Consider the following 16,713-nt stretch of genomic DNA (forward strand, 5'->3'; position numbering starts at 1 on the left):
TTTGCAAGTCAAAGACTAAAGGGCACTGCCTGTTTTTCTACTGAGAAGCAGCTTGGACATCCCTCTCTGTGTTGGAGCTTGTGCTGTCAGCACTGCCCAAGGGTCCTGTGTTTGGATGTAAGGACTGGCTTAAATCCTGAGGTAGATCAATACTTATGAATATGCACACACATAAATGTGTGTGCTTTTTTAAGCCTTCCCGTGTAAAATCAATGTTTCCTTCCCACAACTGTGCTCCATGGTTACTGCACTTCGAGGTTGAATGTTCTCCTGATCTGTGAAGTATAAGGCAGCCAGAGCAGAGGATGGAAAGGTGAGTTCTGGGTGCTTTAGTGTGGAGTAGCTAATTAGCGAAGTAGCGATTTGTCACTGCAGTTACTCAGCAGGATAATGCAGATAATTTAAACTATTGAGCAAAATTATGTGTTTGAATGTAATGCCTCTGGAGTGCGGTTCTATTCAGATGTAATTTACTGTGATCAATTTGTCAGTTCCCCAATTAATTATGCAAATTTTGTCTTATCTTCTTTTGGAAGACTATGAGCCTGTTTTCTGGTTTTTGAATGATGATGAAAGACTGTCAGAGTGGTAATTAGCCAGGTAAGGGGGGAGTCTGTGGTGTGCAATTAGTAATAAGTGGGCAGAGAGAGTCAGATTTGCAAGTGAAGAGTCTGCATTTGACTTTATCTGAGGTTAGATTTTAAAAAAAAAACTTTTAATATCAATTTTTTAAAAGAATTTGAAAAAAAGTTATTAAAGTGAAGTATCAGTAGATTTTAATTGAGGGTAGAAAATATGAGTAACATTTGGAGGGATCATATCTGAGCAGGGAATTGTGGGAAGAGACCCCCAGGGATTAGTAGGAGCAGTAAAAAAAATGCTGAATGTTGGGATATACAGTCGTGCTAAAAGTACTGAGCATAAATCCTGTACATTTTTATAATAGCAAAGGTTCTTAATTAGTCCATGGAGCCCCAGTCTGGGATTTATGTCCTAGCTCATCTGGCGATGGTGTCAGTGAAGGAGATCAGCAGAAGGGGGCTCGGGTCCTGTGGTCACCCTGCGTTCATAAGGACCAGGATACTTAACGCTTCTGGCCAGGAAAGCTTAACCCATGCTCAGCACTGTGTAAGGTGTGAGTCTGGTCACAAAGTTTGTAACACCAGGGGACTCCATCAGGAATTAAAAATTCCATGAGCAACTGAGTCACAGTATAACAGGGTCCATTAGGTATTACAAAGGGCAACAAAACTAAAATGTCCACTAAAAAGAACACAAAAAAAAACCTCTTAATATTTTATAATTTCAGGCTCAATTTATAGTTGATTGATTTTTTTTTTATTATAATAGAACTCAAGGGCATAATGTTAGCTTCAATATGGGGTGGGGGGCGGAGGTTGAAATGAATAGATCGAGAACTGCAGGGAGGGAGAAGAACAACTGCAGTTACTGATCAACAAAGCTGAGTAAAAATCACTGAAATTCATTTCATTAAATAATAGATCTCATTCACAGCAGTAAGAAATGAGTGAAATAACGTGCACAGCTGCGGCAACAGTAGCAAGTGCTTGAAGTGTAAAAAAATCAGTGGGTAGTTCTCGGCTGCTAGGAACAGCCTACGAGTGAAATCCAGTGATAGGCTGCTGCATTTACTCGCTTACTTTGGTCCATCACGGAAAGAGCACACTTTCATGCCTTTAATTTAACTGAATGTTGTTAAAAATAGAGCATGCTGAAATTACATTACCAAGATAAAATACGGTTACAGTGTGTCCTGTTTTTGTTTCTTTAAAGGTCTTTTTGGTGAAACATGTTGTACTTTGTGAATGTTGAGTCTTTGAGTGCCTGTTGTCACTGTTGTGACCATAACAGGGGAAGGAGCACTGGGCATCAACACTGTTGATAGGGGCCATCAAACATCTGATTGCAACAACTGACAAGGACGAGAATGCAATACTTTGTTTCTCCCAGCATTAGCAATAGGCTATTGGTAAAATGCATAGGGCCACACATGTAACACTGTAGGCTACATTAAGGTTGACAGTTAACATCCAAAACTGCCGAAATGTCATGAGCTATGTCTCGGGGCGACATAGCTCAGGAGGTAAGACCGATTGTCTGGCAGTCGGAGGGTTGCCGGTTCAAACCCCGCCCTGGGTGTGTCGAAGTGTCCTTGAGCAAGACGCCTAACCCCTAACTGCTCTGGAAAATGAGAGGCATCAATTGTAAAGCACTTTGGATAAAAGCGCTATATAAATGCAGTCCATTTACCATTTAAAAACAGAGGAAATCACAGAAATGGGGGAAGTCACGTAATCTGCGGCATCTGTGTATGATTTCCATGACAGACACTAATCAGTATATCCTAATGACCACACAAAATCCCCATCTTTATTATATGAAATTATGTTTCTCATCATCATGCTATATTAGTGGGGGGGGGGGGGGGGGGGGGGTTTATATGGCCTGTTTTATAATATTGGGGGGGTTGTATCTCCCTCGTAATCTACACCCTTGATGGAGTAATGAAGTAGATAGCAGAAGTTATTTCAGAGTTGTTCATTCATCAGATCACTTTGCTTGGTATTTAGTACAAGTATAGTCCCTTTTGGTTCCAGATGGGGAGTTGGATAAGGGTTGTTGGGGAGCAAAATTTGGGTGTCAAAGGTTTGTAGATGGTAATGATCCAAGGACCAGCTAGGGACCGCAGGCTTGTCTCTGATAAATCCATCACACTCCAGAGTTTGCTGCTTCTACTATATGGCCTGGCTATGACCCAGCTATACCATATAACAACTGTATTAAGGCGGCATGGGGGGGGGGGGGGGGGGGGATTGGTGACATGGTGATCTTTTGCACTCAGGTTGGCCACCAGTGCAGCCCTTACTCTGCAGTTGTGACTGGAAACGCATTCTGACAATCTGCATGAATCTCAACGAAAGGGAGAAATGAAAGAGGGTTAATGAATATCTCATTACAGCACATCTGATGGTGTTTCAGTGCTGAAATTACTGGCACGTCAGCCCCAGATGAGAGCCATCCATCATTATCATAGTCGTACAAAACCCACTCTGCTCTGTGTCGGCCAGGGGTGTCAAATTGCAGCGCCGGAGGGCCACAGGGCCTGCAGGTTTCCTCTCAATCAGCAGCCGTTTAAGGCCTTGGGAACAAGGTCTGTGGACTCTTTAGCCAGCCAGTGACTTAATTTAATCACTTGTGCTGAAACACCCCGGTAACCAGCGGACACTGTGGCCTTCCAGGACAGGAGTGTGACACCCTTGGCGCAGCCCCTCTTGTTTAATGTGACCAGTTGTGTAGTACCAGTGTTATTATGGTAAATGTAGATGGCTGCTGTCAGAGGAAGCATTACCGTATCGCTGAGAAGCGATTCATGGTTCACCCCTTAGATACAGCACGCCAACAGCGCTGTGAATTAAAGTGCTTTAATCTTCTCAGACCTTAAGTCATATGTCACATTCTGTGAGTCCATATGTATCTACCAATGAAGGCCCTTGCTGATGGAATGGATCTGAATGACATGTGATGCACAACACAGAAACAAAAACAAGGGGAAAAGCCATATTTTATTTGGAAGAACCAGATGGTATTTTTTTTATAAATGCTAATGATCTTGGTTTCAGTATTCATCACGTAATGAGCTGCTTGCACCTCTTCTGGTGTGTCTGTATCAATGTTAACATATGTTTTATGCTTCTGATTTTTTTATTTCTATTTTAGTGGTCAATTCCACTTTATAATTCAGCTTAGTTACTATTGACTATTAGTGTTTGTTAGTTTGAGTTTACTTTTAGATTCTCCAGTCCTTGAAGGCATTTGATTTTTATGTTGGTTTTAGGCATTTTATGTAGGGTCAATGAGGTGAGGAAGTCTTGGTAAAAATGACTGTTTGTGTGCAATGTTTATTTAAAGAACGTACACCCTGAATGTGCTTACTTCTCAAGTGCATTTTCAATTTTATGGGATTTTTCACTTTGAATTACATGCGACATACCCCACTGCATACAACTTTGCATTTGAATTTGTCAGTTAATGCTTTATACCAAACAGGATTTACACATTTTCTTTCAGTTTGCTAGTTAATGCTAGCCAATAGGGGTCGGAACTGGACCTGCTTTACAGTATCGTTATTATAGTTTGTTTTTTCACTCCTCGTTTTCTTTTTTGTTTGAGTTAACAATGATAGGTTTGATATGTATTGATGGCATGTTTTGCATTAGCGTATAACCAGCACTGGCTGCAGTTTTATATTCTCAAGTGAAGTTTGTCGCTGAATTCCCGTGTTCCAATAGAGCGGTTTGCAATGATGCATGATGACATTTAGTTGTGCTCAGAGCTAATCTCGTGCTCTGTATTAATTCGTTCTCTGTACAATTCAGTGGAACTTGCTTCAGCCACTTGGTAATTAAGAGGAAATGGCTGTGTCCTTGGCGTAGAGGCTCATCCCTTATTGCAGATACGTTTTGTGCTGGTTAAATGATGTGGTTGCCCAGAGGGAAAGGGGGGTAATTTCCCAAACCCACAGACTGCCGACATCACGGCTCAGTTAGCTCTCCTTAGCCTGAGTGGGAAAATGCCGTAATGTTGTAATGGCATCCCAGCGAGAGATGTCAGTGAGGCGGGGGAATGTCGGCCCCCCCTCCCCGTGACTCATTGATTGAATTGACGGTGGATCCAGAGAGCGCAGCAGTGGACCCTGAACGGCTAATGCACCCGCGTCCTGCCCACGAGGCCGGAATTGTGATGAGCGCTTCCTCATGCGAGCGAGGAGGACCCCCCGGTGGATTGAGGGGAGAGATGAGGTGGGAGGATTTGTTTTGGGTTGAATCCTTTTGAGAGACTGGAGGATGTAAAGAATGCCGTCCCACTGAGGGTGTGCGCACGCTCAGGGGTTTTTTTTCGAGGGTGATGCCCTTCTCTCTTCACCCTGCAACCCTTCCCCAAGATCTGCGTTCTGTTCTCCCCCATGAACCCCCCCCCCCTTTACCTCCGTTGTCATTCATTCCCCTGTTTCCCATCTCTCCAGTTCTAGCTCTGAATTTCAATCACCCAGCAGGACGTGTTTAGGATTCATGGTTGGTTCCATCGGATAAGCTCATAACTGTAATTAGATATCTTTTCAATGTTGTTCTTGCATTTAATGGAAGCTGTACATCCTGCCCTCCCCCCACCCCCCTCCCTCCACCCTCCCCAGTTTGTTTGACATTCAGTGGCTTGGATTATGACACACATTGACTCACCAAATAGCAGAGCTACCAGTAAACTGCCCTGTAGGATAATTACAGACAACTCAGATACGAGCCTGATTACTACATGGTCAGATTTGCAGTGCGATGTCAACCAGCATACAGGTGGTGCTTGACAGGGAAAGTCACAGGGCGATATTACTGAAATGTCAGATCACAGACACACTGAGACCTGTAACGCCACTCTGCTCCTGAGTGGCGCCATGCAAACTGAGCAGGATTACGTTCAGTCCACTGGCTTCCGCAGCTGTGTGGTGAATATCACCACCAGGCTGCTGGGTTGGAGAGAGAAATGGTCTCTTCACCATCAAACAAGCTGCAGTGTCTCAGCCTCTCGGCCTGCTGCTGTGAAAGCAACCGTGGCAGAATTCTCATGAATAACCCCATGAAACAGCCTTTATGTATGTGCACAAATGGATGTGCAGAATAATTTCAATGATATCACCTCCGAGAACTGAATTTTATTTGTGCTTTGGTTTTGAACGTGTGGGCTGTTGCTGTTTCCAAAGCTTGTAGAAATTGCCTACATCTCAAACCCGTTAAAACAAACTAACTCAAGATTGCTGAGAGGTCGATTTCATGCTTATTTATTTATTTAGTTGTTTGTTTGTTTATGGCACACATTACTGCATTAAAAGATGCAACCCTTTGATTTGGTATGCATTTCTCTCGCTTCTGCTGTGGCTGAGAAAAGGATCGCAGTTAGTGTGTGGAGCTGTGGTGTGGTGTGTGGAGCTGTGGTGCAGAGATGTGAGGAGATCGGGTTGGGGTCTCAGTTCTTGTTCATGCGCTTGTTCACTCCAAAATACCACGCTTGATACCGAGCAAGTGCGTCTTTTTGCATCCTGAAATAAGGAGCCATAGTGGTTGTAGATGGAGCTTGAATCAGTGTGCAGATCGGTGTGCGCTCTGCGAGAGGAGGCTGCCAGTAACCGTGGGCTGTGAGTCTCTCTCCTTTACGCTGCCAGCGCTGGTCTGGGTGCAGTTTGCTGGTCTGTTTATGAAAGTGTCATTGCAGCTGATGCCAAAGAACTAACAAGAACCATTTCTCGGGCTGTGTGGCACTGGCGGAGGCAGACTAGTGTGAAGGGAAGCACGACGGGACCGTGCTCGGGCGGTATCGCCGGAGAACAAACGCTAACCTGAGAAAGGACGGAGTTTGATTCAATTAGCATGTACAATTCAGATTTAGGTTGAGTACGGCTGAGAGGTAATTTAAACTGGATGCTATTTAGGCAGACATGATTAATTCATTGCTCCATGAATTAATCCGGTGGGCGTACGGTTTCGTGACTCTTTGTTCCTGGAAAATGTGCCCTTGATGTGTTTCCTCTGTCACCGAGGGATGAGCAGGAGCTCTGATCAGAGCCCGAATCCAGTCCTGCCTTCAGTGCTGAACCCCACACCTGACTGTCCAGCAGTGCTGAACCCCACACCTGGCTGTCCAGCAGTGCTGAACCCCACACCTGGCTGTCCAGCAGTGCTAAACCCCACACCTGGCTGTCCAGCAGTGCTGAACCCCACACCTGGCTGTCCAGCAGTGCTGAACCCCACACCTGGCTGTCCAGCAGTGCTGAACCCCACACCTGGCCGTCCAGCAGTGCTGAACCCCACACCTGGCTGTCCAGCAGTGCTGAACCCCACACCTGGCTGTCCAGCAGTGCTGAACCCCACACCTGGCTGTCCAGCAGTGCTGAACCCCACACCTGGCTGTCCAGCAGTGCTGAACCCCACACCTGGCTGTCCAGCAGTGCTGAACCCCACACCTGGCTGTCCAGCAGTGCTGAACCCCACACCTGGCTGTCCAGCAGTGCGGCCCATTGATTGTATTTCTCCAGCTGATGAACGGCAGTTTGCCTGTTAAAAACAGCACCGGTGTGCCGGTTAATTAAAACAGTGCAGATTGTCAATGAATGGAAACACAACAATGTGCCTTTTAATGAAAACAAACATTGTGTTGGTTAAAAAGAGCAATACCGCTTGTCGGTTAAGGCCACCATCTGAAGAAATAAAAGGTATTGTACTTAAAAGTACCGCTTAAGGGATGTAATAAACCAAGGTTGAACTTGTCACACACATCAGCTTCACAACGAGTGAAGCATTAATTAAGGCCACTGAAGTTATTCAGTTATACATCCCTTTCTTCTGTGGAATACTTTCATAAAATATCTCTCAGCCTGTGGATGTACACATGAAAACTGCATTATGTACATAGTTTATGATATCTCTACCTATGGACAAATGTACTGGATAATAGCTAATAGCATTGTGGACATGTGATGGCAATAACTCTATTGTGGATATGTATATAATGACAAAACTGTGGCCATACTGTATGTGCATGATAACTGGACATGGGTAAGTCTATTCTCTACTTGTAATTGGTTGGCACAGTGGCTTTCAATCTGCTGAGTTGTCACAGCCAGTCACAGCACACTCTCTGTGACACATTTTTGGGTGGAGTCACATCACCAAACTTGATTAATCCGCATTACAGCCGAATAATTAATTTATATAGAAGCTGTGGGGTGCCTAGATGCCTGAGAGAGACTTGGGAAGCTACCTCAGGACGCCTAGCACCTCCCCCTCTTCGCACCTGCACTTCCAGAACACGTCTCCTGTCTGTTCTGGCCCCACGATGGTGGAATGACCTCCCTGTGGAGGTCAGAACAGCTGAGACTGTGAACAATTTCAAACGACGACTGAAGACCCACCTCTTCAGGCTGCACCTCTCCCCATCCCTCCTTTCCCCCCCTGTAAATGACTAAACTTAGGGGTGTAACTAGGCAGCTGTTTAATAGGTGACTTAGTTGATGCGCCAGTCTTAACGACTACTTGTATTTTTATTTATTTTTATTTTTCCATAGATTGCGTTGTTGCCGTTCTCGTTGTTAGTGTTAATCAGTTTAACCACCAGGGTCCAAGTTGAACTATGCGGTTGTTCCCTGTACTTGGACCGGTACTTCTCTCTAGGGGTTTCGTCATACTTGTTCCTGGTTATGGTTATACACTTTGTTGTACGTCGCTCTGGATAAGAGCGTCTGCCAAATGCCTGTAATGTAAATGTAATGTAAATCAGCTGTATGTGAGACTTTTGCATTAAAGTACATACTGAATACTGTAGAACTACCTGCTTAATGTAAAATATAAAACCCTGGTTATGTTGTGTGATTTCAATATGCTACTTCACCTGTTGCATGGTAGGAAATAACTAGGAACATAGTACATACACAGTACCTACCCATGTAGTAACAGTGTAATTACACAGGTGTTAGGGTCATGTTATATGAAGTGGGATTGCTTTAGGCATATATTTCAAGTTTTAACATGACTTCTATAGTCTCTTTCAATATATTGATTCAGACATCAAGTTTTCATTGGGCTCTGTTGAATATGTTGATCTTAAAAATGTGGCAAAGTTATTCTAATTTTCTTCCCACTAAGCTCTCAGAATATGCCCTCATTCTTGATTCTTGTCCAAGGCTGTTGTGTATTCTCTTTGTATCTCCAACATTGGCTCATGAGATGTATAAAGCAGAGGTCTGAGTGGAACTAGCCTATCACAAGAGCCCATTCAAACACACAGCACGACAGAGAAGTGTCGCACAACGTGTATTGCTTTGAAGAATGCCCAGAGAGATTTCCTATCTGTGTTATTCACTTTGTACCTCCTGAAAGGATGCGTGTAACAATTGCATGGATATTTCACACCATAAAAGGACAAACCTTTTAGTTTATGAATTGTTGGTACTGGAGCCTGATTTTTATGATCCGGCTTTCCCCATTATCTCCAGCGGGGGGTTCTGTTAAACACTTCTTGTGATCCACTTTACAACGAGCTTGAGCAGAAAATTCTTCTGCTGATTGAAATTTGCCTGGTGGAGTTTATCCACGGACAGAACATTTGCGGGACATAGAGAATTAGCTGGACGCGGCGTTTCTGCCGGAGCGTCGCTCGGTGAGAAAGGAGGGCTCTGAAAGGCAGCAATATGGCGGGATTATTGCGTGGCTGTGCTCGTATCTTGGATCACGGAGTGGAACAATGAGGCAAGGCTGTTTCTAGGAGATGTGCCACACGCGTGCGTACACACACACACACGCACACGTGATTATGGCGTGTCTTTGAGTGACACGCGTGGTGGAGGGGGGGAGAGGGGCCCCGTGGGAGCGTGCTTCAGATGCAGGAGCTGTCGTTGCGATCAAACGCACAGGCGCTTGTGCATCTCATCCCCAGTGGTTTCTTTGTTCATTCATTCATCCACTCATTCATGCATGCATTCATTCATTCATCCATTCATCTTATTTATGTGTTCCAGCAGCTCCTGTGTGAGTTTGGATTGCTACACTTAGTGCATTTTGTTACACAGAAATGATCTCTGATCAAGATCTCTTTTAGCACATTCAGATTTGAATGAGAATTATTATTACGTGTGTGTTATGATTTTATTTAATTATTAAGCTGTGGCCTGTCAGTTTAGTAGTCACAGTCCCCCCTTTAGCAAGTACCCCTCCGTGAAGCAGCAGAAATAGCTGTTTATAGATGATGCTTCTGCTGGTGCAGATGTTCCTTTAAACTGGTTTGTTTTTGTTCTTCCTTAAACTTAAACCAAATAAGGGCATTTTCCCCAGAGCTTTACAGTTTGAGAGTACTTGCAAAGAATAGATGGACTTTCATTGCAGAACAGAACAACACAAATGCTGTACAATGGCCGTAAATATATGAATTAATATCATTAACAATGCTGAATTAGTGAAGTGGCAGGCAGACCTCGGTTCTATTCTTCGGTTCCTTTTGTGAGTTCTCTGTTATGATAATTATTGCATTGAATTGTTCTTTTTTATCCTTATCAAGGTCTGGTTTATCAAAAGATGAATTATTAAGAGCTTCCCTCAGAGGCCAACCAAAATAAATTATGGAGAGACTGAAGCTGAGACTCTGGGAGACACAGACACTGGGTGTCAACACTAACACCCACACTGTGTCCTACTGGTGTTGGCGTAAGTGCTGTGTAGTAGTGTAGGAATGGTGTATGGTTGCTATGGTGTAGTACAATGGATGCGCTGGTTAAGTGGTGGTTAAAGGATCAAAAAAATCTAATTTGTGCTCTGGGAATTTCATTTTTCTTAACAATGACTTTCATATTGCATAACTGACTCAAAAATGGGGAGCTTGCTAACAGCTGCTGACAGTTTTTGTTTATCTTGTGGCTTTTTTTTTTTTTTTTTTTTGCTTTGGTGGGGTCTCCAAAGATACCAAAAGTCATATTGGACATTCCACCTTGACCCTTAACCTTCAGTTCCAGTGATGGCCCTATCTGATGGCCCAACGTTCTTCACGGTGGCATGTGGATCTCAGAGCCAATTAGTGGCTGAGGCAGAGGGCCAGTCATTGGTGTGGCTCGTTAGCAAGAGCATATTGGCACAAGTGCAGAGGGGAGATGGCTGCTAATTTGATTACACACTGTTATTAATGTGGCTGTTGGAAAAGGAATGGGTGTGGGGGGGGTTGGTGGGGGGGGAGCTCTTCTGCTATAATTACCCAGAATTTAAATGATTATGAGGCCAGTGTGCAATATGTCATTTTTTGTCAGCTGGAAAAAAACTAGACAGAAGCCCTATTTGAGACTCTGCTGTGAGCATGGGGCTGATTTAAAAGACTGTGACTGTGTGTTGACATTTGGTCCTTCAGCTTAGCGTAGGCAAGCTTTGCTTTTGGTATTGCTCCACAATGTACACAAGCACACCCTGCTGCACATATGCACATGTAAGCTGTGAGGAGGAGCTGGTGGAGGAGAGCAGTAGAGGAGGAGCTGGTGGAGGAGAGCAGTAGAGGAGGAGAGCTGTTGGAGGAGAGCAGTAGAGGAGGAGAGTTGTTGGAGGAGAGCAGTAGAGGAGGAGGTGGTGGAGGAGAGCAGTAGATGAGGAGGTGTTAGAGTAGAGCAGTAGATGAGGAGCTGGTGAAGGAGAGCAGTAGAGGAGGAGGTGTTAGAGTAGAGCAGTAGAGGAGGAGCTGGTGGAGGAGAGCAGTAGAGGAGGAGCTGGTGAAGGAGAGCAGTAGAGGAGGAGGTGTTAGAGTAGAGCAGTAGAGGAGGAGCTGGTGGAGGAGAGCAGTAGAGGAGGAGGTGTTAGATGAGAGCAGTAGAGGAGGAGCTGGTGGAGGAGAGCAGTAGAGGAGGAGCTGGTGGAGGAGAGCAGTAGAGGAAGAGCTGGTGGAGGAGAGCAGTAGAGGAGGAGCTGGTGAAGGAGAACAGTAGAGAAGGAGGTGTTAGAGGAGAGCAGTAGAAAAGCAGGGTGAACAGGAGAAGCTGGTGAATGGAAATGAATGAAGAGGCTCAGAGTGTCCCTCTTGATCTTTAATTAGCAGAATTATTTGGGACTTGTGTGTCCCAGTTAGTATATTACAGCAATGGTGCGCAAACTTGACCTCGTGTGTGCAGTTTTCTGTTACACTTACGTCCAATCTCTTGATCTGTGAAGGTGTTGAGAGTCAGGATTTAAGTTCTTCTGTTCTTGAAACTTATTTTAACACAATGCAAGTTTGGCTCATTGCCATTTGCTTTGTCTTAAAACTGTTGCATTTTCATGAATGGTTTACTTGCAGTGTTCAGGTCACCGCACTTTTAATAGTTGGGGCCCCAGGGATTTCACATGTCAGTTTGCAATTAAAACAGATAAGCTCTTGATAAAAGAGCCATTTGCCGTATAACACATTACTGAAAATAAAATCATTCCTTGATTTGTCTGATTAAAAGTCCTGAGGTATAAATATTTAACGTTTATTCTTCATGTATTACTTTTTTATTTATACTATTATGCACTGCTCTTTACAATATAATGTGGTTTAAAAGGACAAAAGGCATTTAAAAGTGTTAATTAAAAACAATTAACAGATTGATACTATTCAGGGATTTAAATTATGGTTAGAAGAAAAACTAGCATATATTAGGGCCCCTAATATAGAGCCGCTGTCTTAGCCATTTAAAACAATTAAAGGTTATTTAAAGTTTCCATTCATGTTTCCCCTGTGGTACAATCTGACATCCTGCTGTTGGAGTCTTTTCCCTTTCATAAACAGTGATTATAGGGTTTTTAAACTACTTTTATTAATGGCTAAAAATAATTCCACATATTTGGCAAGGTGCAGATTCTCCTGGCAGCATTTTTAATGGCCGGTGAATGATACATTTTCAGATCCCAGCAGCATGTTTGCATTATGACCGACTACTACACTGTGTGAGTAGGGTTATAATGTGTAGTCTGGCCACCACAGTGTGTCTGTTGCATGTTCTCTCTGGAATAGGCGTGGCCACTAAGTGGTGACATCATCTGCTGAGCAGTGCAGAGTTATGCTGGAAGGGTTAATGCTGGGTGCATTAGGCAGATTGGCTTATGGGGGGTGAGTTAGGGGGACAGTCGATATGGAGAGGAAAGGCCAAGCCTCTGCAGTGAGTGCTTCATAGCCATGCACAGCCTCAGGGCCCGTTTCTTCAGGCCTGTACTGAAGCCATTGAGTGGGGAAAAGTCTTCTCTCTGCTTGCTAAATTTCACATTCTATCACAAGTTTGCTTGATCCGCATCATTCGAGGTAATGAGAAAAATAAATAGATCACTTCCATCTCAAATGTGCAAAGCTGTTTGAATTGATTATGCTGGAGAATGATAAATACATAAATACGTACTGTTCAAATATCGCTATGGAAACCAAGCATTGTTTGAGAACATGTGAAATGATTTCTGCGTTTAGGGATGGATGATGGACCGGGTGAACCGTACGGGAGTCAAAGGTGTGATTACTTTGAGCCTCCTGCTTTGTGTACACGTTTCAGAATGCGACTCTGCAGCTTCACGGAACACTTCTGCCTTATTTCCCAGCTCATACTGAACCGTTTAAAATCTGTCAGATTTTATTGTGGAGCCGTATTATTTCCAAGGTAGGGGCCTTTGGGGGTGGGGTTTTTACAAAGTGACTCACCGTCTGCCTGTGCAGCGGAGCTGGTGTGTCATTCCTCCTACTGGGTCTGACTCTCAGCTCCCATATTCACATTCCTACTGTAATTTCACAGCGCAAAATCTTCACTGACGTACTTTCATTTTTTTCAGGTTTACTTCATGTTGCGTAGTTGTCAGTTGCAGCTTTTTTAGGTGCAGATAAAAATACCGGTGTTCAAGTGTAGGAAATTCAATATTAATCATTATTACTTGCTGCCTGGTTGTGGGATATTTACAGAAAGTGTACATTGAGCTACCTGTGCTTGCACCATGGGGGTGTGATAAGCCCCAATGGCGATGCTGAGCATCATAGTTTAATGCATTTCTTGTTTTGGTGAATTTAGAATATTGCCATGTGGGTGTCATCCCCTAGCCCTCAGTCAACAACAAGGTCATTTCTCTGTGGAGGAAAAAAAAAAAATATACACAAAAAATTTGATTATCCTGAAAATAAGTGAGCCGATAACAAATCAGGCCCGACCTGCCTGCGTGCTGTAAGCCTCTCCTTGAGAAAGAATTAATCAATACTGCCCGTGAATCTCATCTTTAGGAATGATTTATGATTTATGATGCTGTGTACCCGCGGCGCATTGGACAGAAGATGAAGATGAGCCGAGCGGTCTCGTCTGAAAGGATGGGGTCGCGCGGACGTCGCCCGGCGCTCTGATCCGCGAGGCCGTATTTCACGCGGAGACAGGAGCGAGCGGGTCACCTATAAAAAGCAGCGGTGACTTACTGTGCGATGTAACTCCCTGCTCCTAGCCTCGCCGCGCTGATGATTACATTATGGGTCCGTATGGGTTAGTGTGGTGGTGTTAAAATGAACTGAATCCGATTCGTGTTATAATGTCTTGAACTTCACTGTCGCATTTTGATAAAAAGTTATTTTCATTAGGACCTTACTGATGCTTGTTTTAATCAACTAGCCAACTTGGTGGCATAATGTTATAAGGAAGCATACTGACAAAGGAATGAGAATAAAGATATTGTCGTTGAAATTAGACTGAATCGACCAGTCTTACTGTATGAGACTGAAATAATGTATTGTTAAAATGTGTGTCATTCAGTTTTTAATCATGTTATAATAAACACAACAGTAAAGATGAAGAAATAATCTACTAAAATGAACCACAGCAGCTACGACAACAAGAACAGCAGCAGTATACTGCAGTGTCTACTCATTAACTTCAAATTCAGGATTGCAGGCTAACGTGGTGTGTGTGGGTGTGTGTATGTGTGTGGGTGGCAGCTAGTTAATTGGAAATAAAGGAGGCTAAAAACATCTTTAAATCAGTCTTTACTTAGTACAATTTTTCTTGGTTTACATTACTGAAGCTAAAAGGTATTCATTGTAATGATTAAATAGATTTTACTAAGTGGAATTAAATCTAATGCTTTTCATTCTGTACCCTGGCATATAAAAGAATGCTACAACATGGGACACAATTAAGAGAAGGCATTGAGCTTATTGCCAGTTCATTATTCAGTTAATTAGCATCATTGTTAAGCAAACAAAATGGCTGAAAAAGGTGGAGGCTAATGATGAGATTAAAGGTAAAACTTCTGCCTCCTCTGGTTCGTGCTCAAGAAGCCCTGCTGGTGAGTATGTATATGTTATTTATCCATTGTGCCTGTCTGAGTCTTATTGGCTCTTGCTTGTTTAGGTGGCGTGGGAACAGGAATTCCTTCTAACTTCCTATAATTGATTTAATTTTACTTCCTTCAGTCATACTGGGGGAACAGAACAAGATATTTATATCTGATTACTCAACTTCCCTACTGTGACTCATGTAGCCGTTGGTTTGTCTTTTTATTGAAGGTGTCTCTCAGCTCTCTAGGAGGTGCGTTGCTCTGGCTAGCACGTACAACAGTATCAAATGAGAGCAAATTTTCTGAAAACGAGCAGGTCTGTGGTTTAAAGCACATTGTTCCTGCTTCCGGAAGCGTTGCTGTGGTAATGAGATGTACAAGCATTGGTGATTTTTTTTTCTTTATCTTTTGTGACATTATGGCTTCCTGCCAAGGTCTAATTGTTATGAGTGGTGAGCATTGCTTAACTGGGAGTCTTCTGTGTTAATCACATCAGTAAAGGGAATATGGGTGCATATATTTAGACAGAGCGCTCCCAAGGGCTAGATCTTCTGAAAGAGGGCAATTAATTCAGACTTTGTACCCTAGTGTTATAAGAATATAAGAGTTAAGCCTTACTGGTTTACTGTGGTACACATTTTCAAAGGATGACATTTTTGAATGAGGTCAGTGTCTCTTCCCTTAATAAACGAGGCATGCAGATCGCATGGTAATTGTGTCTTAGCTCTATAGAAGAGCTCAGCATGAAACAGGGCTGACAAAAGAGATCAAAGAATGTTAAAGAAATATAGCACATGTCAACATGTAAAAAGCAATGTTAGACAAACATGAGAAGAAAAGACGAGCAGTTTCCATTATCTACATTTATTTAACTTCCCCCTTTCCAAATTTGATATTCTCTTTATTCATCCAATATTCCCCTTTCTTGGTTAATAGTACTTTTTCTAAAACTTGACCCCAGAAACAACTTTAAATGAGTCAGTGAAAATAGAATGTCATTCTCTGTTTTGCCATCTCTTTATATCCCTATAATCTCTTTTTTTCACTCAACTTTTTTTGTTTTTTGTTTCTGAATTTAGTAATCCCTGCGATAGATTGGCAACCTGTCCAGGGTGTATTCCTGCCTCTCACCAAATGCACTCTGGGATAGGATCCAGCACCCCCCGTAACCCTGACCAGGATAAGTGGGTATAGCTGATGGATGGATGGGTGAATTTTGTAATGCCTAATCATATTTATACACTCACCTCACTGCTGCAGTATCCTCAGTGGACCTGTGGAGCATAGGCTCGCACCCATCCTCTCCAAACCCTGCAGGCCTGCTTACTCTGTCTCACTTCACTGTGCAGTGCACCCCCAGGTGCATAGTCTTTGTGTCAGAGGAGTGCTTCATGAGCGGCTGATTTAGGCAGACCCATGTGACGATCACAATCACATCAACTGAACCTTGATTTATTTGGTGTCTGTGTAATGGATAATGTGTGTAAAGAAGCATTTTTTGCTGTTTGGATGTTGCTTGTCAGGTTTGGACTGTCAGCTGTTCCCACAGCATGATTGCCCAATACATTTTCTTTTCTTTCTTCATGAGCTTTTTTTTTTTTTTTTTACCTTATCTTCCAGTTCACATTACTGTCAGTTATCAGCACGAGAGAGCACATTTTGACCAGGCTACTTGGATATATAGAATGTGTTGGTTATACAGCGGTCAATATACAGAAATAATGACCACTCATTGACCAGTCAGCATTAAGTATCCAACTAAGCTGTGGTATAAACCTTAATACTTATTTCCCGCCCTGAGGGGCTGCTGTCATGGTTAAAATTCAGATAGCAAACTATGCAGCACATTACTGCACAAGCCACTGTGGCT

At 43.2% G+C, this 16,713-nt stretch overlaps 1 protein-coding gene across 2 annotated transcripts in view; it reads left to right on the plus strand.

Annotated features, from left to right (window-relative positions):
- grik4 (glutamate receptor, ionotropic, kainate 4) overlaps positions 1-16,713 on the plus strand; it is a 201,066-nt gene that overhangs the window by 18,713 nt on the left and 165,640 nt on the right. The gene's annotated exons all lie outside the window — the stretch shown is intronic.

This window comes from Anguilla anguilla, chromosome 12, assembly GCF_013347855.1.
Source record: "Anguilla anguilla isolate fAngAng1 chromosome 12, fAngAng1.pri, whole genome shotgun sequence".
NCBI classification, from domain to species: Eukaryota; Metazoa; Chordata; class Actinopteri; order Anguilliformes; family Anguillidae; genus Anguilla; species Anguilla anguilla.